The 23,892-nt window shown below is 41.1% G+C and overlaps 1 protein-coding gene and 1 pseudogene across 1 annotated transcript in view; both read right to left on the bottom strand.

Annotated features, from left to right (window-relative positions):
• The window catches only part of LOC148534561 (uncharacterized), a 37,133-nt pseudogene extending 35,493 nt beyond the window's left edge, over positions 1-1,640 (bottom strand).
• ATF7IP2 (activating transcription factor 7 interacting protein 2) overlaps positions 1-23,892 on the bottom strand; it is a 132,953-nt gene that overhangs the window by 104,842 nt on the left and 4,219 nt on the right. The window lies entirely within an intron of this gene.

The following is a 23,892-nucleotide window of genomic DNA, read 5'->3' as shown; positions in this document are numbered from 1 at the left end:
CGTACCGGTCCTAACATCAACCTGCCGGTCTGTCCAAAGCACCCACTGCCTTTCCATCTCCTGGATACTATTAAGTCGCGGCCACGCCTTCCAGCTCTTGGTAACCTCCCAGCACCTCTCAGACGTGTGGGTCATAATGGCGCAGTTTCTGCTTGTTCTATTAGCAAGAAAAGCACTAGATCTTTTTGTGTGGTGTTAACCAACATTATTGATATTTTTCTTGGTACTGTTTGCTGCTGCTAATTATCCCTCAAACGTTATAATTTTAGTCAAGGGGATACCATCCAATATATTTGTCCATGCTAATCCTGCCAGTAAGAATAAATTTTGAACTCTATAGCAGAAATTGATATATATGAATTTAATATGTTGTCATTTGTTACATTGCATTTTATTTAATGAGTATATAAAATTGTTTTTATTTTTCACTTCACTTTACATAAACACATACATTATAGTGACAATAAGAATGCTCCAGAAAGGAGTCATCTTGTCTTGCCTATGCAAGAAATTCTATATTTATTGGGTCAGTTTTTGACTCCAGGGAGCACCACCAACATCTTTAATATGAAGGGAGAGGCCGCTCCTCCCATAATTTAAGTTTACGGTTGGTTAAGGAATACATATATTTACTGTGCAGAATCTTTTTCCCAGATACCCTTTTTCCCTTGTTTTTTTTATTGAGGTAGGACACTGCCGTGGCGTCGTTAGACTGTACTTGTACTGGCCTGCCCTGAAGAATATCCTGAGCCAGAGTGAGAGCTCTGTAGATGGCTTGAAGTTCCAAGACATTGATTGGCAAGTCTGCCTCGGTGAATGCAGTATGGATGGGCAAGGTGGCATTCTTAACCAGACGTGTTACATGAGAATACAGCGGCCCTGGAAGGAGTGCTGGCCGGTCACTGCAACCAACCCTCGGAGGCTTGAATCCGTGGTGAGGAGAGACAAGTCCGGAATCCAAACGGGGCCTTGTCTAAATGGAATGTCTGTAGCCTCCAGGCTAGGTACAGGCAAACCTCCAGGGTTGAGCGGGGGGAGAGCCATCGTCTGGGATCGAAGATGGGGTAGCCCATTCCACCTGGATAGGATCAGGTGTTGTAGGGGCCTGGAACGAAACTGAGCAAACTCCATCATGTTGAAGGTGGACACCATTGATCCCAATGTCTACATTGCAGCGTGAATTGACACTAGGTGACTGCGGAGCAGTCTGCTGTATTAAGGAGCTCTTGTCTGTTAAGAAGATTCTCTGAACCTGAGAGTCCAAGATGGCTCCTAAATGTACCATTCTTTGAGAAGGTGTCAGTGAAGACTTTTTCCAGTTGATCAGCCACCCGTGCGTTTGTAGGAAGGAAGGGTAGCTGGCCAACAGCAAGAGGTAGTCTAAGTACTGGAGTAGTATGATCCCTTGACAACAAAAGGGAGGCCACCATAACTGCCATGATTTTGGTAAAGTCCAGAGGGGCCATTGAGAGGCCAAATGGTAGAGCCTGAAATTGGTAATGCTGCTATAGGATAGCAAACTGTAGATATTGTTGATCAGAAGCCGCTATAGGTACATGTAGGTAAGCATCCTGAATGTCCAGAGACACCATAAAATTCCCAGGCTCCATAGCCAGGATAATAGAGCAGAGGGTTTCCATACGAAACCTGGGCACCCTGATAAATTTAATTTGTTCAGAGATTTGAAGCTGAGGATTGGCCGATGAGACCCGTTGGGCTTCTGAACCAGGAAAAGGTTAGAATAGCCCTTGCCTCGTGGTGAGGAGGGGACTGAAATTATTACTGCTGAATTCAGAAAGGACTGAGTGGCTTTTTGGAGCAGCAGGGCCTTGAGTGGGTCCAATGGAGGCCCTCTGAAAAAGAAATGCTGGGAGGGTCACCTTAAGTATAGGGCATATCCGTGGGAGACCACTTCTCTTACCCAGTCGTCTGACTCAGGGTTACATAAAATTTTATTTTTTTATTTTTTTTTAAAAATTAAAAAAAAACTGATTTGATTTAAATAGGATTTTTTCTTAAATGTTTTTTTAAATAAACGTTTAAACATTAAAAATGTTTACTTAAGAAAAATTATTAATAAAAAAATCCTAAGTAAACATTTTTAATGTTTAAACGTTTATTTAAAAAAACATTTAATAAAAAATCCTGTTTAAATCAAATAAATCAGTTTTTGATTTTTTTTTTTTTTAAATCCAATTTTGTGCAACCCTGCGTCTGATATGGTCTGACGCCGAAACTGGGCAAGTTGAAGAAGTCGGCTTCCCATCCTGGGAGAGACCCTCCCTGTCAGGCTGTAGGCTTGTCCTCAGATTTGGCAGGTGGACATCTAGTAGCCCAGGCTTGGTGGCCCTAGGGTTGGAGACCTTGGCTGATGCCATGGAAAGGACTGACACTTCGCTTTTCCTTGACTGTGAAAAGGACCAAAAGGATGATGTCCGAGGGTTTGTATTATATGTAGAGGGCAGGAATGCAGTCTTGGAAGCTGCCAAAGTAGTCACAATTTAACTAATTATGGACCAAATAGAATATCTCCAGAATAAAAAGAGCCCTTTTTTGAGCCAGAGCCTGCTTTCCAGGAATGGAGCCAAACAATACGGCGGGCCACTACTAAAGTCTTAGATATCCTGGAGGCCAAGAGAGCAGTATCCATAGCTGCTTCTCCCAAGTAGGAGGCTGCATCTCTAATGTGAGATATGTAAAATAGTTGTTCCCTTGAAGCATTAGGGGGAAATGTCTCTTCTAGGGCCGGAGCCCTCGCATGACGAGTAATAGCTGCTGTAAGAGAGTATATGGATTTGTGACAAGCTTCTATACGCCTATCTGTAGTCTCCATCAAGGAGGTTGCAGTATGGATGGGTAAGGTGGCATTCTTAACCAGACGTGTTACATGAGAGTCCATTTAGTGCAATCAGTAGCTGGAAGACGGTAAAAGGAACTTAAGCGCTTTGGAATTTGAAACCTTTTACCGGGCATATTCCATGCTTCGCCATGTGATCAGATAGCTGGTCAGAGTGAGGGAACTCTGGTAAAACTACATTTTGTTGTTTAAAAAGTGGTTGTTTCTTAGGAGCGGATGCTTCCTCTTCTATTTGTACAATAGATTTTACAGCTCTCACAAGAGCAGGTATATTTAATTTAGAGAACAATAATGCCGACATGCTGTTAAACAAAGCAGCTGGAAAAGGGTTAGTCAGTCCCTAGTAATAATCACAGAATGATATATAAAGAAACCAGCGCTATATAGATCTCTCACAGTATAATGGACAGTTTTAGTAATAAAAATCAATGCAAATTTATTCAAATATTAAATGGTGCACCGTCAAATATTTGAATAAATTAGCATATTTTTTCTTTACTAAAACAGTCCATCATACTGTGAGATCTATATTGCTCTGGTTCTATATTTAATTTAGAGGGTGGCTCCTCGTCTCCTGAGATGGAGTCAGAGTGAGAGAGGTCTGCGTCTTCTGCCTCACCAGATGATATATCAGAATCAGATAACTGGGTGGACTGTGAAGAGAACGCAGCACGTTTAGTAGGTAAAGGCTTTTCCTTATGTAGCATTTGCTGTAAAACTGTAGAGGTATTAGCCAAACTCTGTACTGGAGGTAGACAGTACGTCTACCCATGGGAGGCAAAGGATTTGCAGGGAGTACCTGCTGTGGCCATGCCACAGGGGAACCTACCACGGGGACTAAGTGGTCCACAATTTTTGTCAGTAGCCCAAAGTGGGTCCTGAGGAGGAGACACCGGGACTGAGAGGTCTGAGGCAGTGTAACAATTAGTACAAAGACCATCCTGAAGGGGGTCCTCTGGGGCTAAGCCCACTGAGCAAGACTTACAAGACATCAGAGTAGGAGCATCAGCATCAGTCTGCTTGCTATTCTTTCCTCTGACAAACATAGCCACAAGAAAAATAAAATACAGTATGATACAGTGCAGTGAACACCCTGCAGTATGTGTACTATGGCACCGTGTAGTGTGCAACCACACTATATATTATGTGACAGCCCTCACAAATATATAGATGTGAAGTACAATGAACCACCTACGCTTTAGTATGTCAGGGTAAATTAGAATAAAGGGAAGGTATAAACTGACAGTATAGAAAGTAGAGATCAGTGGTAGCACAAGTCACATACAAATGCAGAAAAAAACAACAACATAGTATATATCTGCAATTTGCACTAAAATCAACTACACATACCGCAGTGGCTGGTAGGATAAAGCGCTGTATAACCTGGCCCGTGGGAGAGGTATACAGGGAGACTGGACCCAACATTCCCAGAGACCTGTGAAGCAGAAAATGGCTGCCGCACATCTCTAAGGGGCGGAGGGTGAGAGAGCAACTCAGGGAACGGCTATGCTGCAGTGGATGGCACCTTACGCTGTGGGAGGGGCTGCAGGGAGAGCGCCCTCTCCCCATGCTGACATTAACCACCGGGCCCCCGGCCTCTGAATATGCCTCTGCGCCAGTATATTACTGCCCCGATGGTCTAGTGGAGTTGTGGACACACCAGTGTCCACATCAGCGCCTCCGGTCCGTCTCCTGAGACCGGAGGCTAGACTGCTTAAAGACGCCGCCTTCCCTTCCGCTGGATTCCGGGCTGCAGTGTGAGGTCCATGGAGCCTGCTAGCTAGTCCCCCTCAGAGCCCCGCCGAGAGTACCTAGGTGGTGCTTGGTGTCACAGCGCCACGGAGGGGTGGAGCAGCAGTGCAGACGTCCAAGGGACAGTCTTTTTCTGCTGCTCAGTTCAAAGCACTAGAAATAAAAATAAATCAATCAGCTTGGGCTTCTTAAAGCAGCCCCACTGTTAAAAATGGTGACCCAGCTATTGCCGAACACCAATGAAACAGAGTTGCCCTCAGGCTGTGAGTGGGCTATAGGGTGAAGTACCGGAGCATCCTGGGATCGAAATGGTTTGCTGTTGGTGCCAGGCCCTACCGATCCCACCAACACACCAATGTCTCTCTGTGGAGCCCTATGGACCCTGAAGAAGAAAAATTTATAAAAAGAGGTACATCAAAAAAATAGAATATGTCCTGGAAAGAGATTGGCTGTCAAGATTTTACAAGAAGATAGAAATATAGTAAATAAACCATCTGACAAAGGGGGCAGCATTGTGATCATGGACAAGATTGGTACGAGCAAGAGATTTATCACCAGTTGCAAGGGGAATTATATTCCAAATAAAAAATGACAGACTCTGAAGATTCATAATAGCTTCTCAAAGTTACTAGAGGATCATCTTAAAAAGACCTCTATTTCTAAGGAAGAAAAGGATTTTCTGGAACTCACCAACCCCCACAATCTACATACTTCCTAAAATCCACAAAGATGAAAAAAATCCACCGGGAAGATCACTTGCACAGCCAGTCTTACCAGCAAGCTCTCGGCATTCATTGATCATCACTTGTAGCCTACAGTGAAAAAGAACCAGTCATATATGAAAGACACCACTGATATGTTAATAAAATTGAAAAATATTAGATGGGAGGAAAAGATGTTTATGGTATCAGCAGACATCACAACACTATATACCATAATAGATCATACCAAGGGGTTGGAAGCTGTATCCGGGTTCTTGGACCGCACAAATTTGGATAAAAATAAAATAGAGAGTTCCCGAATTATGGGATGCAATTTTTTCTCCATAATAACTACTTAATTTCAATGGAGATTACTTTAGCCAGCGGATCGTCACGGCGATGGGTACCAGGTTTGCCCCAAGTTATGCCAGCCTCTTCGTCAAATGGGAGGAGGAGAAGGAAGAGGAGGAGAACATCTGGCGTCATCCTACTTGGGGCTTAAACCTGGTATCCTGGAGCCGATACATAGATGACGTCCTTTTTTTCTGGAAAGGATCACTAGAAAACCTCAAAATCTTCTGTCAAAGTCTCAATGACAACTCCTGGAACATCAGATTTAAGTACAAATATAAGTAAAGAGGAGAAAAACAAATGTAATGGTCGGTTTTTTTGCACACTCTCCCAGGGTAAAATGACAAGTTTTTAGAAATGAAAAAAATGCAGTCACGGACTTGAAAAATTAGTTCAAAGTTAAATGAGGCTTCTTTCAAAGTCAGAAGTACTGATGTTCATATGATTTCAATTATTTCAGCACTCCTCCTTCCTCAGAGTGTGATTATTTAGAAGAATTCGATTTCCAACCGGTGTTCTCCTCATACAAAACATATATAGCAAAAAAAACCACCAGAGAATAGTGTAATATTGCCTTTAATCATGCATCACTTAAAAACAATTTTTTTTTAAACAAATCCATCACCAACATAATAAGCAGCGTAGGGTGATGTATAATGCACACCAAATCACATTTTGAGTTAATTACTCCAGGGACCTCCTGGAAACAGAACCTGGAATTACCACTCTTGATGTACAGTCCTCGCCCAGATGTTACTGTATACCGGTTCCTGCAGCACTCCACCAAAGCGTTTCAACTCCTTCACAGTCTTTTCCCAGGTGTGCTAAGTTGGTGGTCAAATATCCTTATATCCCCCTTACATTCCCGATTGGTAGATTCAGGGGGAGGATCCAAGTCATTACATTTACATCACAATAACACCACAAATAGAGTCCCTTATGCATCCTTTCCTTAGTTTTTCGAGAATCCTTACTACCCTATCCCACTGTACCCAAAAAGGACCTTTTGATGTGCAATAGAATTGGTGTAGGTATCACAAAATCTTAAATTGCGTTCCACTGGTGGAACGCATACCTCCACTATCTCCTTAACTTCCCATTTACCTTATTACCGAAAACTGCGTCCGCGAACTTCCGGTACTTCATTCCCCTGCTGGAGTGCTCTAAACATACTCCTAAGTTCATGCTGGGCATACCACATTAGTTGTCCCCCTTCTTCTGCCACTAAAGACAGGATTGGCCTATTACTTACTGGCCGACGGGACGGAGTTGCTGTTGCCGAAAGTCGCGTCAGTGCACTTCCGGGTTCTCGTTACTGGAGGTCGCATTTGCGCACTTCCGGTATCGGGTGAGAGGCTTGGAACGCATCTCCCTTGATACATATTCCGGTCTCATTATTGTTTACATTTCAAATTAAGATGACTGTGTCCATAAGGTGTACATAAAAACATCTTACTTGAAAAGGAGTAAAAAAATGTTAGCAGAAATGCATATAAATAAGAAGGGGGAAGAAAATTTGTAATAAAAATACTAAAAAAAAAAAAATTAAGAAGATAAAATTTTAACACATAAAAATCAAAGAAACAATTCAGCTCGAAATCCACATTCAAACCATGTGGTGTCAAGGTTTTTAACCCTAATGTTAATTTCAATTTCTGATTGTGCTAAAGTGATAGAAAACATCTTTTCTTCTCCAATGTCCTTCTAACGGTTTCATTCTTATAATGTATTTTAGATGTTTGGCTGAACATTCATGAAATTCATTAAAATGCTTATATAAGAAATGGTTTTCATATAGTTTTTTAATGTTTCTGATGTGTTCTGCCCATCTTTCTCTCAAGGTTCTGGAGATGCAGCCTATATATTGTAGGCCACAGGAACACTATTAAATAAATTTAATATTTATTGTTGCATGTGATAAAATCCCTGATCTTGAATTCAGTCTTAATTGAAGTAGCTACGTAATGTTCTCATTTACTTGGTTGTCCTTGATGATTCATACACATTATACACATTCCACATCTGTGAAACCCTTTAGTTTTCACTCGCCCTACTCTTTGCGGGAACGGCACCCTTTACTAACTTATTATTAAGTTAGGTAACCTTCTGCATATACATTTTGGATGTTTTGGATTAATGGATTTGAGTGCAGGGTCCTCTTCGCAAGAGGCCAGAAGACGGCATGATCAAGGAGGAAGAAAGGAATAGGGCGGCACTGCTGGCCAGGACAGGCCAGAGGCAGAAGGATGAAGCTGAGGACCGGAGAGGACTGCTGGGGTGGAAAGAAAAAGAGCTAACTCTTCCACCGTAAGAGTAGGCAGCCTTGGGCCACCGGTATTTAACCCCTCCCTAGACCACCAGGGTTGTCAGGCACTAGGCCCATGTGATAAATTCAGGCAATAGCCCTGTAGGTATATAGGCGGGCACAAGGCCCGGGCCCCATAGGGGCATTAGGCCCACTTGAAGGTATCTGCCCCACAAATAGGGGTGAGTGACCTGGGCATTAGGCCCAGGTCACTAAAGGGCAAATAGGTGGGTCACTACTGGGGGCACTGCATAGGGGGGTCAAATTCTGGGGGCACTGCATAGGGGGAGAATAAATACTGGGGGCACTGCATAGGGGGGATTAATACTGGGGGCACTGCATTGGGGGGACTATTACTGGGGGCACTGCATGGGGGGGACTATTACTGAGGCAATGCATAGGGGGGACTACTACTGGGGCAATGCATAGGGGGGACTACTACTGGAGGCAATGCACAGGGGGACTAAAGGGCATTAATGTGCAGCATCATTTGCAAAGGGGTATTACTGCATTGCATAATGTGCAGCATAATGTGTAAAGGCCGGGCATGGCAGTGTGGCAAAACGCGTAAAGGCCAGGCATTGCTGTGTGGCATGTGTAAAGGGCATCAATGTGCGGCATGTGTAAAGGCCGGGCATTGCTGTGTGGTATAATGTGTAAAGGGCATCAATGTGCGGCATAATGTGTAAAGGCCGGGCATTGCTGTGTGAAATAATGTGTGGCATAATGTGTGAAGACTGGGCATTTATCCTTTGATAAATATGCTTATTATTACCTAAAGCATTTTTCATAGGCTAACCATACTATCACTTTAAAATGGGACACTCATGAATTAATTACAAAGGTAAAGAATTTTTTTTTTTTTTTGAATAGGGATAAAAAATTGTAGCTTATCTGATTAAAAGGGCAAGTTCATGAATGGGAAGAGAATAGGAAGCTCCTATTTATTCAAATTTTTTTTTAATCGATTTTATCTATATCTTGTTCATTTTTATGTCTTTTTATCCTTCATATGGAAAGGATATTATTGTTGTGCCGTATTAAAAATTTATTTATGCACTTTTAAATGAATTTGCTGCAATTTTTATCAATTTGCACTTTATGCACTGTAGCACGTTTATGAAATATCATTGATATTTATTTAGAAAATGTATTAAATGAAGGATCATTTGCACTCAGCACTTTAGTTGTGCAGATGATATAATCATTTGATTTACTTATACATACATATAAGGTTATTTAAGCATGTTAGGCGCTCTCTGACAGTTTTGTATTTTCATTTTTTTTTGCATGTAACAGATCACCACTGGTACATTGTTTTCTGATTGAGCTGACACCCATATTGTTGGGGGGGTGCAAGATAACTTTCACAATTTTTGGTTTACAAATAACACGGATGAGATAAGAGACACACATTGAGAAATTACATTATATAGAGGGATTTACACCTAACTGGTGCTGTAATCTTCTGTTACAGACAAGTCATATTATCTGAAAGATAATGGAGGCATTAAAACATGCATTTAAGGGGCATGTGGGGATATCTGACGCTGTTGGGAGTATAAGATGGGCATTTTAGGGGCATGTGGGGAGGTCTGAGAGGCATATGGGGAGCTCTAAAGCATAAATTATGATGGGACCAGAAATGGTCAGGTAGGACCCCTTTTTTTTTTTTAAAGTGGTGGGTCCCTGGGACCCACATATTCTGTCACTCACCGCGATCACTGAAAACACTAACATCTTGTTTACTGATGTTAAAAGTTAAATGAATATTAAAACGGTCTTGGTTTAATTCATTGCAAAACACAGTTAAATTTTCTCCATCTCCTTCCCACACTAATAAAACATCAATAAAATGAAACCATTTTAATATTGTGGTGGAATCTATTAGTCCATATAAATTGGTCCTCCCACCACCCCATAAAAAGATTGGCATATGCGTGAGCGAAGCGGGTACCCATCGCTGTTCCCTTTATTTGTAGTATTTTTCATTGTACCAAAATAAGTTATTTTCTAAAATAAATTTAAATTCCTTCACTAATAAAAAAAAATAAAATCTTACACCTTTACATATTATTTAGTTCAAATAGGACTTAAGTTTCAATACTTCAGACTGTAAATTATGATCTATGAAGTGCGAGAGGTTAGAGGTGGCTGAATCCGTCCCAGCCACAATAGGTCATCCGGGGGGATTCGTTGTATCCTTATGGATTTTAGGTAGGATATAGAATATAGTGATCATTGGGTTTTCTATATAAATATATTTTTTCTCCTTCTCAAGTGCCAATCCCGTACAAGAGAAAAGTAGAACAGAGAGGATACTAAGTCCCCAAAGAATAAGTTGGAGGAGAAATAGATATTTTACCCCTATTAGGAGAAAAAGGGCTTATGAGGAAAAGAGAGAAAGGAGAGAGAACATTAAGGGAAGGGGACGACAATTCCATCCCTACAAAAATAGGTATGTTTACACCCCTATAAGGGACACCTTTTATATAAGAGATTAATGGCACGCCAAAGACCAATACAAAATTAGAAACAATCCCATTTCTACAAAAGGTTCAATATCTTTAATGAGGAAGATTTTTTAGGAATGAGATGGAAGAGAGCAGAGTACTAGCAGGCAAAAAGAAAAAGAGAGGGAGTAGAGGAAAAGGGAAAGAAGGAAAGGAAAGAAGTCCAATGAGGTCTTTGACGGGAAATTTTGAAGAAATTCAACCCTCTGCAGAAGTAGATGAAATCAGAGAAACTAAAATCTTTAATTTAAGTAAACATGTTCTGACAGAAAATAAAGTTTTAAAAAGGACTCAAATTTGCACCTGATAATAAATATTTTAAGTTTGAAACTTACTTAGACCTACAATTTATAAAAAAAGGTATCTCTTAAAAAATATATGGGTCACAAAAGGGGAGAAAGTGGAAAGGGTAGAGGTATTTAAGCCCAAACCCACCTTCAACCCCACATTTCAGAGGGGCTGCTTTATACAGAGCTTTAATAAACTAATCAGAGGAATTAGATCATTTACAACCCAAATGGGGAAAACCTGACAACTTAAATTTTGTAGGAGCTTCTCTTTAAATCAAATTGAAGTAAAAATACTGAGATTACTATAAAACCCACCAACAAAAGGGGGGGGTTGTCATCATGGACTCCATTAAGTATCAGTGTTCTTCCCAGGCTGTTTTCTGCGGGCGCATCGCCGGCAGAAACAGCCTCTGCCGGGCTCTTTCCCCTGCCCCAATGCATTGCATTCCCGGTCACTCTTAATGTGTCCTTGTTGCCATGGACACGGGATGCAATGCTGAGCTGCGCCAACATCACATTGTTCACATTGGAGGCTCCGTGTCCGCCGGCACTAAGGACATGTTAACGAAGGTTTCAGGTGACGGGACACAGCGCATTGGGGCGGGGGGAGGTGCCGGGCTGGGGATGCGGCATTGGGTCAGGGGAGAGTGCCAAGCAGGGGATATGGCATTGGGGCGGTAGTAATTGTCCATTACAATGCAGGGGCAGTGTCAGGCTGGAGGGCAAAGATCCATCCTCTTGTATAAAATTTAATGTGGGAACAGTCACCTAAACTGATTAAAGAGAGCCTGCAAGTGGGGCCAGTATCTGTAGAGCTGTATAAAAAATATATCCTGTGTAGCCTGCAAGTGGGGACAGTATCTGGGCCTTTAAGAAGAAGAGAATAAAAAAAATTGTTATTTCAAGTTTAAAGCATTATAAGGTCGGGATTTAAAACATTTTATTATTCCGAAGGCCCCCACCCGGCTACTTCTTGATGCCATCCGGCTGGAAAAATTTCCTGGGGAGAACCTGCGTATGATAAAGAGATATTGAGGCAGCTTAATGATAGGAGATACATCTGAAAAGCAATCCCAATGACAAAATGAATAAAAATCTCAAACGTCTGTTACAAAAGTATAAATTAGTAGGGATGATAGCAGGAAAATATTTTTTAAGAAAACCAAATGATCCCTATATTCTATATCCTTCCATAATGATACAACGAATCCCCCTGGACGACCTATCATGGTCAGGACGGATTCAGCCACCTCTGACCTCTCGCACGTCATAGATCATCATTTACAGTCTGAGGTATTGAAACTTAAGTCCTATTTGAAGGACACCACCGATGTTCTGAACAAATTGAAGGATTTAAGGTAGAAAGATAAATAAGAAATTAAGTTCTTTATAGACTATTGACCACACCCATGGTATAGAGGCAGTGCCATTTTTCTTAACTAAAAGTAATATGGAGAGTAAGATTGATTTTATTAGTGAAGGAATTAAATTTATTTTAGAAAATAACTTGTGGTACAATGAAAAATACTATTAATAAAAGGGAACTGCGATGGGTACCCGCTTCACTCCCGCATACGCCAATCTTTTTATGGGGTGGGAGGAGCAATTTATATGGAGTAATAGATTGAAAGATTTAAGGTGGAAAGATAATAACATTTTAGTGATTGTGGACGTAAGTTCGTTTTATATGATTATCGACCACCCATGGTATAGAGGCAGTGAAATTTCTCTTAACTAAAATATGGAAAGGAGTAAGATTGATTTTATTAGTGAAGGAATTAAATTTATTTTAGAAAATAACTTGTGGTACAATGAAAATTTCTACCAACAAAAAGGGAACAGCGATGGGGACCCGCTTCGCTCCTGCATACACCAATCTTTTTATGGGGTGGTGGGAGGAGCAATTTATATGGAGTAATAGATTGAAAGATTTAAGGTGGAAAGATAATAACATTTTAGTGATTGTGGACGTAAGTTCGTTTTATATGATTATCGACCACCCATGGTATAGAGGCAGTGAAATTTCTCTTAACTAAAATATGGAAAGGAGTAAGATTGATTTTATTAGTGAAGGAATTAAATTTATTTTAGAAAATAACTTGTGGTACAATGAAAATTTCTACCAACAAAAAGGGAACAGCGATGGGGACCCGCTTCGCTCCTGCATACACCAATCTTTTTATGGAGTGGTGGGAGGAGCAATTTATATGGACTAATAGATTCCACCACAATATTGAAATTGGTTTCGTTTTATTGATATTTTATTAGTGTAGGAAGGAGACGAAGAAAATTTAGCTGTGTTTTGCGATGAATTAAACCAAAACAGTTTTAATATTCATTTAACTTCTAACATCAGTAAGCAAGTCATTTTTTTTTAGACGATTTTATATAGAGAATAATATTTTAAAAAACAGGAATTACTGTAAGCCCACAGACAGTAACTCGTACAAAAGTATTAATAGTAATTATCACCAGTTATGGCTAAAAAACATTTCGAGTGAACAAATGAGACGAATAAGGAGGAATTATACCAATGTAGATGTTTTTAAAGAACAGGCGGATATTTTTAAATGAAAATAAATAAATAAGGGGTACAAGGAGGAGATGATAATTATAAACACAGATGTTATTGACCAATACCAGGAAAGTAGAAAAGTTAAATTATTCTCCCATTCATAACCACATTCAATGCACAACACAAACAAGTGGAAAAAATTATAAAAAAATGTTGGTACCTTTTAGAAGAGGACCCTACACTCAAATCCATTATTCCAAAACACCCAAACATTTATATACAGAAGGGCACCTAACTTAAAGTATAAGTAAAAAGTGCCATTCCCGCAAAGAGTACGGTGAGTGAAAACTAAAGGGTTTCACAGATGTGGAAAGTGTCTAATGTGTAAGAATCATCAAGGACAACCAAGTAAATTAGAAAATTACGTAGCTACTTCAACTAAGACTGAATACAAGATCAGGGATTTTATCACATACAACAATAAAAATTGTGTTAATGTATTAGTGTTCCTGTGGCCTACAGCATATAGGCCACACCTCCAGATCCTTGAGAGAAAGATGGGCAGAACACATCAGAAACATTAAAAAACTATATGAAAACCATTCCTTATCTAAGAATTTTAAAGAATTTCATGAATGTTCAGCCAAACATCTAAAACACATTATAGGAATTAAACAGGTAGAAGGACATTGGAGGAGAAAATATGTTGATATCACTTTAGCACAATCAGAAATTAATCTACGAGTTAAAAACCTTGACACCACATGGTTTGAATGTGGATATCGAGCTGAAATTGTTTCTGTGATTTTTATGAGTTTAAACAGGCTGATCGTGTCCTAGGTGGCAGTAGAAGGGGGGACACCTAATGTGGTAAGCCCAGGATAAACTTAGGAGTATGTTTAGAGCGTTCCAGCAGGGGAACGAAAAAACGGAAGTTCGCGGACGTGACTTCCAGTAATAAGGTAAACAGGAAGTGTAAGGAGATAGCGGATGTATGTGTTCCACCAGTGGAACGCAATTTAAGGTTTTGTGATACCTACACCAGTTATTTTGCACAACAAGAGGTCCCTTTTGGGTACAGTCGGACAGGGTAGTAAAGATTCACAAAGAACTAAGGAAAGGATGCATAAGGGATTCTATTTGTATTGTTATTTTGATGTAAATGTTATGACTTGGATCATCCCCTTGAATCTACCAATCAGGGGAATGTAAGGGGGATATAAGGACATTTGAACACCAACTTAGTACACCTTGAAAAAGACTCTGAAGGAGTTGAAACGTGTTGGTGGAGTGCTGCAAGACTGGTATAAAGTGACATCTGGGCGAGGACTGTACAGCAAGAGTGGTAATTCCAGGTTCTGTTCCCGGGATTTGGTGTGTATTATACACCGCCCTATCCGGTACACTGCTTATTATGTTGGTGATGGATTTGTTTAAAAATTATTGTTTTTAAGTGATGCATGATTAAAAGCAATATCACACTATTTCCCATTTTTTGCTCCTTTATATGTTTTGTATGAGAACAATGGTTGGAATTGAAAAATCTTCTGAATAAATGACATACTGAGGAAGGAGTGTTGAAATATTTGAAAATCATATGAACATCAGTACTTCTGACTTTGAAAGAAGCCTCATTTAACTTTTAACTTAATTTTTCAAATCAGTGACTGCATTTTTTACATTTCTATAAACTCATCCTTTTAACCTGGGTGCGCAAAAAAAACCCCATTATGTTTGTATTATTGTTTTTGTGTAAGAGGAGTGGTATGACCACCTTGGTGGTTTTATGTGCAGCATCCATTAAGATGGAGCGCGAGATTGACATGGTTTATTTTTCATAAGTGAAGAGGGAGGTCAACTTCCTGGAGCTCACGATCTATACAAATAAATGGGACTTTTGAAACTAAGTGCTACCAAACACCAATGAACACTAACAGCTTTATACATAAGGAAAGCGAACACCTAAATAGGTGGCTGGACGGTGTCCCCAAAATCCAGTTTTTAAGAGTAAAGAGAAACTGCAGTGACATGAAGGTCTGCTCTGAACAAATGCAGAATATGAATGAGTTTCTTTTCCAGAGGTTACAACACAGAAAAACTTGAGGTGGGGAGTTTTAAACAGAGATCGTGCCTCTCTCTTTACATCCAACAAGAAGGAACCCCAGAAAAGAAATGAATGGGCCTTCATCACCAAGTACGGCTCCCACCATTCCACGATTGAAAAAGCTTCTAAAAGATACTGGCATATTTTACAGAAAGACTCCAATTTAACCACTGTTTTACCTCCCAAACACATTTTTATTTATAGGAAAGCAGATTCCCTTAGGAACAAACTGGTGAAAAGTGCAGGAGAGGAACAATCCAATAAGAACCAAGGGCTTTGATATATACGGGACGTGCACTATGTACAAAGCAGTCCGCATACCATAAAATAAGTTCACCAATTTTAATATAAATGGGAAGAAATATGTAAATTTGTTATTTTATCACGTGCCATACACCAAATGTTGTTTACCTCAGAGTGCAGCTGTGGACTATTTTACACAGGGCGAACATCAAAAGCCCGAAAAACCAGAAAGACCAAACTCAGAAATATAAAAAGGGGTCTTTAAATGCACTCTGTCAGACCACTTTAAAAAGATCCACAACTTCGCTACAGACCATATTAAAAACTTTCTGAGCATAGAAAACATAAAAAAAACACATGGAGGAATGTGTCATACACTTGTGCCCATCGGATTGTACAAAGACTTTGATCTAAAATGGTTTCTATAATTCAAACAACCCCTGAAACGCCTCCTGCCCTTTTAAAGTTTTAAACATGCCTTTCAAGTTTTATATGCCTCTCAAGTTTTTTATCTTGTCCTTCCACGTTTTAACTTTCTAACTTTTTAATTTGTAATTTTTTAAATGTTTAACCTCGAAAGGAAGAATCATTGCTTACCTCATAGCTTCCACTCCAATAATTCTCAATCGATCTTCGTGATGGTGCTATAATAATGAACCCAAATGCTTGTGTGATTTTAAGTCTTATTTATTCTTTTTATTCCGAGGCAATACATCAACTGAAGGCCACGAAAATGCAAGATATATTCCTCTAGTGACTCCACACAACCACTAGAAAACCATGTGTGAGCACATGGTTGAAAAGTATAATGAAATAGGAAATACACTGAGGTGTACTCCCTGTTTTCTGAAATTCGAGCTTCACTCTTAAAGACTCCCCACAAGCACTTTCCGAGTACCCATACTCAATAGAAGGTACAAACACCTGGAGAAGCCGGGGGAAGTCTTTAAACCATGCACCCGCAAACTGGAAGTCACAGAGTGGCATGTCAGCAGGACTGCACATAAAAGGAAAGCACACACAGCCTTGAAGAGGAGCCACTAAAGGCTCAAAACGCATCAGCCCATCTGTGTGCAGGACTTGCACTTTTAGGACTGAGATATATGCATGTGTCTGGTGGGATTTTATCCGGATAAATTCCACTATTGCCATTTACCCTAAAGGACACTCACCACCTCAAACTGGTACAAAATTGCTTTTAAATGAATGTGCTCATTCTGAGCTAAGTATTGTGCTTTTATATTTGCTCACCAGATCTATTGATTGTGCTTTTATTTGGATGTAATTTTGTTACTATTGCATATTTGCTCACCTGAGCTAATCATTTTGCATGTTATTGTGTAACTATCGTCACTCCCAAAGGAACTATTTTTACTTGCTGAATCGAATAAGTGTTATACTTAAGTTCCGTCTAGTTCAACTTCGCCACATCCCCAGCGCCCAGGTCTACAACGCATACACTTTTTTGGTCAAAATGGCTCACTGTCTGAATTTCCATCAGTGTAGATGGTCATTCTTTGATTGATTCAAATCTGGCAATTAAATACCGTCCAGGTAACAAAAACATTAAAGCCGATGCTTTGTCCCAAGCATTCAGTTCCGCTGAGGTGGTAGGGGTACTGGACGACAAGCCCATTCTGAACCCTGCATGTTTTTTTGGCTACCACTAGCACGGTCGCGAATTTGCCAGGGAAGACATTCATAGCACCCGAACTCAGGCTTAAACTAGTTCAGTGGGCACATTCATCATGCTTGTGAAACAAAAAGACAGATTCACTCCAGGCGCTACCAAATCGTCAGCTAGGAAAAAGCACTAAATAAGTTACCACAACTTATAATCACATATATTAACAACAAACAGAGGTGATCTCTCCTTGCACCAATATTGTCCACACAATGATATTTATATTCTCTGTTCATGAATATTCTTCCACAAGTGTCTCGTAACCACTTAACTGATAAATTCTTTTTCCAAAAAACCACTCTGAAATTGTCGGGGGATTTTTTATGAATAAATTGGGTCAGGAACAGCTTTTTAAAACTTATACAACACGATTTTGTAAAAAAAAAATATATTTTTTTTAAACGCTGTATACCATAAAAATTTTTATGGTATATAGTACTGATGGCCATCGATAGAAACAATACAGAGAGCACGAGAGAGAGAGCACAAGAGAGAGAGCGCGAGAGAGAACGCGAGAGAGAACGCGCGAGAGATAGATTATATATATATATATATATATATATATATATATATACACACACATACATATATACACACACACACACACATACATACATTATGGCCAGGGCTCTGCTTTATTCATTGCGGTGGGGCTTTCAAAAATGGGGGAGAGGCTGCTGATAGCGGAGGTGGAGGGAGAGAAGGACAGCACTGTCAGCGCTACCTTCTCTGCCCTGTCAGCAGCCGCCGGGATGCTGCTATCCGGAGTAGGGAGAGAAGGACAGCGCTCTCAGCACTGCCTTCCCTGCCCTGTCAGCAGCAGCCAGGCTGCTGCTAGCCAGCAAGGAGGGAGAAAAGGACAGCACTCTCAGCGCTGCCTTCCCTGCCCTGTCAGCAGCCGCTGTGCTGCTGCTAGCCAGCAAGGAGGGAGAGGGACATCGCTCTCAGCGCTGCCTTCTCTGCCCTGTCAGCAGCCACTGTGCTGCTGCTAACCAGCAAGGAGGGAGAGGACCGCTGATTTCTCTGCCCTGTCCTCTCGGTAGCCGCTGGGGGTGGGTGCGCCGGCGCTGGGCTGGCCGATCACTGCAGTGATCGGCCCACGGGGAGGGACAAAGTGTGCATAGTGACTAGGAGGTCCCTCTGTGATTGGTGGCTGCTAGAAAATGATTTCTAGCAGCTGCCCACAGAGCTTTCCTGACTTCTACTAGTTTCTGACCTTATTCAGTCTCCTCCTCCAGTTGACATTGGCTTTATTCTTGACCCTGATATTGTCTGATTACTGGTACCATCTTGTCCGTTTTACCGTTCCCACTAGGCTGTTTTAGCAAGGTGCCGTGCCCTGCCCTATTTCTGAAGGGCAGAAAGCATCCTGCCCTCCAGACAGCCTGCGGGTTCTGTATCCACCCGCGGTCAAAACAGCGACGCAGCAAAGCCGGTGAATGGATGCCGGGCGCATGCGGCCGGCATCCATGCACTGTGACCGCAGTGATTGGGGGCTGCCTAGCATGTCCGCGTAAGTGCCGGGCACGCCCCCAGGAGTAACGAAAAGGGGACGCTTAATAATGACACGCCCTTTTCTTTGGCAACGCCCCAAATTCGGGCGCACACAGAAGTGCCCTAACTCTAGGTCCGGCGCCCTGCCTGCTGCCGGACCTAAAGTGAACACTACATTTGGTTCTAACCCGGCCTTTCGACTACGTTCGGATTACTGTGGTTTACGATGAAGGCGCACAGAGTACACTAGCACCTGTCCTAGTGAACCTAGTCTGAGGGCCACAGCCAAGTCCAAACTTCCTTGTGGGGGTCCCTGGTGAATAGCACCGGCATGTTAAGACTCTGCACCTCAGTACTGGGTCTTGAGAATCCTGAAGTACAGGCTAGCATCCACCATGTGAGTTTCCGACAGCTTTCTATTAACAAGTACTGGACATGTATATACATTTTGATTACTCTAACTGGACATTATTGTGTAACTACACATTTTTATAGACTGACGAATTTTGAGCACCCTCCCAAAGTACCCTCCCAAGTATTTATGCTGGCTTTTTCCTTTTGTTTCCTTTGACCCCACCTTCCTTTTTTTGTCCATTCTCCCTGCACCCCGGATCACCCTGCTTATCTGGTTCACACAATATAATTTTGAGTGATATGCAATATTTTCATGAAAAACAATTTGATTACAGTACTTAGTGTCGGCCTAACTTTCGTCTGTCTGAGAACCCTCCATTAGACATACTACACAGCACACTAACAAACAAATTCCTTTTTAAAGGACATATTAGTACCATTAAAAAAAACAAAAACATTTTTTTCACCCTTACAAGCACTGGCTGTCTAAACCATTTAGAATGCCTAATGTTGGGGTTGTTGTAGATCAACCCTGCATCTCAGCAGCTAAAGACCCAAAGTCTCGGCAGATTAAGAGGACTGGCAACCATTGCCTTTAGCTCCTTTCAGTATATCTATATCTTGTGCATCTTGCATATATCCATTCTTTTCCCCATATCATTATATCAACATGCAGCCCAGACCGCACTGAAACAGGCCATGTGCATACAGCCATTTCAAATCTATCCCTTCTGTTCCAGCATTAAAAAGGTGTACAGAGTAGATGGTTAACTCCAGAGATCATAGAAGTTCCAGGAAGAGTTATCCCAATAGTGGAGATCTGAGCCAGATCATCCAGAATGTAAACTAGGCTGTTGCTTAGGGCCCAAAGAACACGGAGAGTCCTAGATTACACTACTGCTTTTTTGTGGGTCCTTGAAAAAAAACAAAAAAAAAAAACAAGGGAGGGCTAGGGGGAGGTGGGTCTTAAAAACAGCATCTTGCCCGCTCTTTGGCCTAAGCAGGGACAAAGCAAAAGTAGTAATAATGCTCAAATACACACAACTAGAGACATCTGTTTACATTAAAAAAAAAAAAAAATACCCTGTACTGGAGTACACGGGAATTACCTGACAGGATACATACATTTTGTACTTGTGATCTAGAATAAATTTGATTACCATAATTATTTGATTTTTAAATCTTAATTTTACATTCAGATACAAGGTACAGCTATGGGGACCAGATTCGTGCCCAGTTTTGTCAACTGGTATATGGGCCTTCTTGAGGGGCAGCTCAAGTAGGGAGGTGACTACAGAACAAACCTAGTCCTTTATCAGAGATATATTGATTTTTTTTTGGAACAGGGACTCTCATGATCACTCAGTTTGTACAATCACTTAAAGCTAATTCACTTGGTTTAACATTCACAAGCACTTTTGATCATGCACTGTCAATTGAAGAAAACATTTGCATGTAGATATTTTTTAAGAAAGTGTATATGAACAACTTTCTGAATTATAACAGTAGTCATCAGCATGCACGGAGGAATAATGGCCCTGATTCAGAGCCGGACGCTCTGTCCAGAGCGCTCGCTCTGAATCAGGGCCCACCTCCATAATTATGGAGCGTCCTCCTGGACGCTCGTATAGCTGTGGGTCACCACCCACAGCCTATACTAGCGTGCAGGATGATGGTCGCGATGGTCTTGACCATCGCCAGTGCGAGCAGGAGCCTGCGGTTGAGTTTCTCAACCGCAAGGCCAGGAGTGATTTTGGCTCTATCAGAGCCAAAATCACTCCCACTGACATCAGTGGGGCCGGCTTCTGACGGTAGGCGTTCCCTTGGGAACGCCTACGTCTGGCATGCACGCCCACCAAAGGGGGCGTGCTGTCAATCAACATCGACAGCACGCCCCCTTTGATCAGTCACTACGTGCGAAGGAAAGTCCTTCGCTCGTCGCGTCTCGCGCATGCACACGACGGAGCTCCCTCCATCGTGCGCATGCGCAGTCCACACCATCGACCCACTTGCGAGCGGACAGCCACTCGCGAGTGGGTCTGAATCAGGCCCAATATTCCTAAGAGTCAATTCTAAGGATCAAGATAAGTTGCTAGTAGTTTTTAAAATCAAGTTAAAATCCTACATTCCTACTTTTTAGAACAATGATATCCCGAGTGGGGGTCTTAGATAAAGCACTGTCTGAGGTATTTGATAGAATGCGGTTGCTCCATGGACGCACCAAATGTACCATAAATGAAAGATTTCTGGATCTTAGACAAAATATCTTAAACAACGTAAACCACAGCTTATCTAAACATGTATTAAGATGTGATATAGGTAATATAAAAATCTTTCTGTGATGGCTATTGAACAAGTTAGGATAACATCAAGAGGGGAAGATAGGTTTATAACTTTATGCAGAAGAGAAGTATTTTGGATTTTCCAGATGAAAAAAATCCAAGTCCCCCTGGCCTTAATGAGACAGTGTAACTGAATAACAGTCGACAGGGTTATTTCAGATTATATATATGGTTTGTTTAGTCAGATACATGTGTAGTTTGAATTACATTATTGTTCATTCTAGGGTAGGCAGGGCGACCATCACAGAAAGGCACTCTGCATTCTTGAGACGCTTTCACTTTTCATCACTGAAGGGGGGCATGCGCAGCACTCACGGAGGTGCTGGGCTGCCCCCAAACTCCCTGCAGTGTGAATAGATGCTGTGCCCATCTATTCACTCACCAGGGATTGTTTCATTCCCCCTCCTACGTGGGATGCTGAAAAAAGCCTAGCGGGAAAACTATTAAAAGATATAGTGTAGTTCTGTTAAAAATTTAAAATATATGTAATGCAAATTAAAGATAAAACATTATCTCATCCAATGATGTATTCTTATATAACTGATTGTCCATCTAGTTATGTTTTATATGTTCATTATTTTTTTTTCGTTTTTAGATTGTCTGTATTTGTATTGATAAAATCTGTTTCCATTTTCTAGTACTAAAGCTTCATGAGCAATATCGTTTAGTGTTGTCCCCTCACCTGCCGGGCTCAATTCCCGATATAAAGCATACACACTGAACAATATCATTAACGATATCGTTCAGTGATGTCACCAGCTGCATCCCAGAACTTGCAGGATTTGACAATATTGTCAGATTGGCTTGCAAGTATGGCCGATGACAGATATCGTTAACGATCTGCAGGAGCGTGTATCTTTAACGATGTCTTGCATACACACGGAGCGATATTGTTATCGTTCACAATATCGTTCCGGGTGTATGCAGCTTTAGTAGAATATCTCTATGATGTGAGGCATTTCAGAACTATAGACTATATATACAGTCAGGTCCATAAATATTGGGACATTGACAGAATTTTCAGATTTTGGCCTCTATTCACCACCACAATGGTTTTGAAATTAAACAAACAAGATGTGCTTTAACTGCAGACTTTCAGATTTAATTTGAGGGTAATTACATCCAAATCGGGTGAACGGTGTAGGAATTACAACAGTTTCAATATGTGCCTCCCACTTTTTAAGGGGCCAAAAGTAATGGGACTATCAACTCAAAAGCTATTTCATGGACAGGTGTGGGCTATTCCCTTGTTATTTCATTATCAATTAAGCAGGTAAAAGGTCTGGAGTTGATTCTAGGTGTGACATTTGCATTTGGAATCAGTTGCTGTCAACTCTCAATATGAGATCCAAAGAGCTGTCACTATCAGTGAAGCAAGCCATCATTAGGCTGAAAAATCAAAACAAACCCATCAGAGAGATAGCAAAAACATTAGGTGTGGCCAAATCAACTGTTTGGAACATTCTTAAAAAGAAAGAACGCACCGGAGAGCTCAGCAACACCAAAAGACCCGGAAGACCACGGAAAACAACTGTGGTGGATGACAGAAGAATTATTTCCCTGGTGAAGAAAAACCCCTTCACAACAGTTGGCCAAATCAAGAACACTCTCCAGGAGGTAGATGAATATGTGTCAAAGTCAACAATCAAGAGAAGACTTCACAAGAGTGAATATAGAGGGTTCAGCACAAGATGCAAACCATTGGTGAGCCACAAAAATAGGAAGACCAGATTAGAGTTTGCCAAACAACATCTAAAAAAGTCATTACAGTTCTGGAACAACATCCTATGGACAGATGAGACAAAGATCAACTTGTACCACAGTGATGGTAAGAGAAGGAGAGGAACTGCTCATGATCCAAAACATACCACCTCATCAGTGAAGCATGGTGGTGGTAGTGTCATGGCGTGGGCATGTATGGCTGCCAATGGAACTGGTTCCCTTGTATTTATTGATGATGTGACTGCTGACAAAAGCAGCAGAATGAATTCCGAAGTGTTTCAGGCAATATTATAGGCTCATATTCAGTCAAATGCTTCAGAACTCATTGGACAGCGCTTCACAGTGCAGATGGACAATGACCCGAAGCATACTGCAAAAGCAACCAAAGAGTTTTTTAAGGCTAAAAAGTGGAATGTTATGCAATGGCCAAGTCAATCCCCTGACCTGAATCCGATTGAGCATGCATTTCACTTGATGAAGACAAAACTGATGGGAAAATGCCCCAAGAACAAGCAGGAACTGAAGACATTTGCAGTAGAGGCCTGGCAGAGCATCACCAGGGATGAAACCCAGCGTCTGGTGATGTCTATGTGTTCCAGACTTCAGGCTGTAATTGCCTGCAAAGGATTTGCAACAAAGTATTAAAAAGTGAAAGTTAGAGTTAG

This window comes from Taudactylus pleione, unplaced genomic scaffold, assembly GCF_031769625.1.
Source record: "Taudactylus pleione unplaced genomic scaffold, aTauple2 ptg000066l, whole genome shotgun sequence".
Lineage (NCBI taxonomy): Eukaryota > Metazoa > Chordata > Amphibia > Anura > Myobatrachidae > Taudactylus > Taudactylus pleione.
The sequence above is the reverse complement of the archived record's forward strand: the minus strand, read 5'-3'. Positions and strand labels throughout refer to the sequence as shown.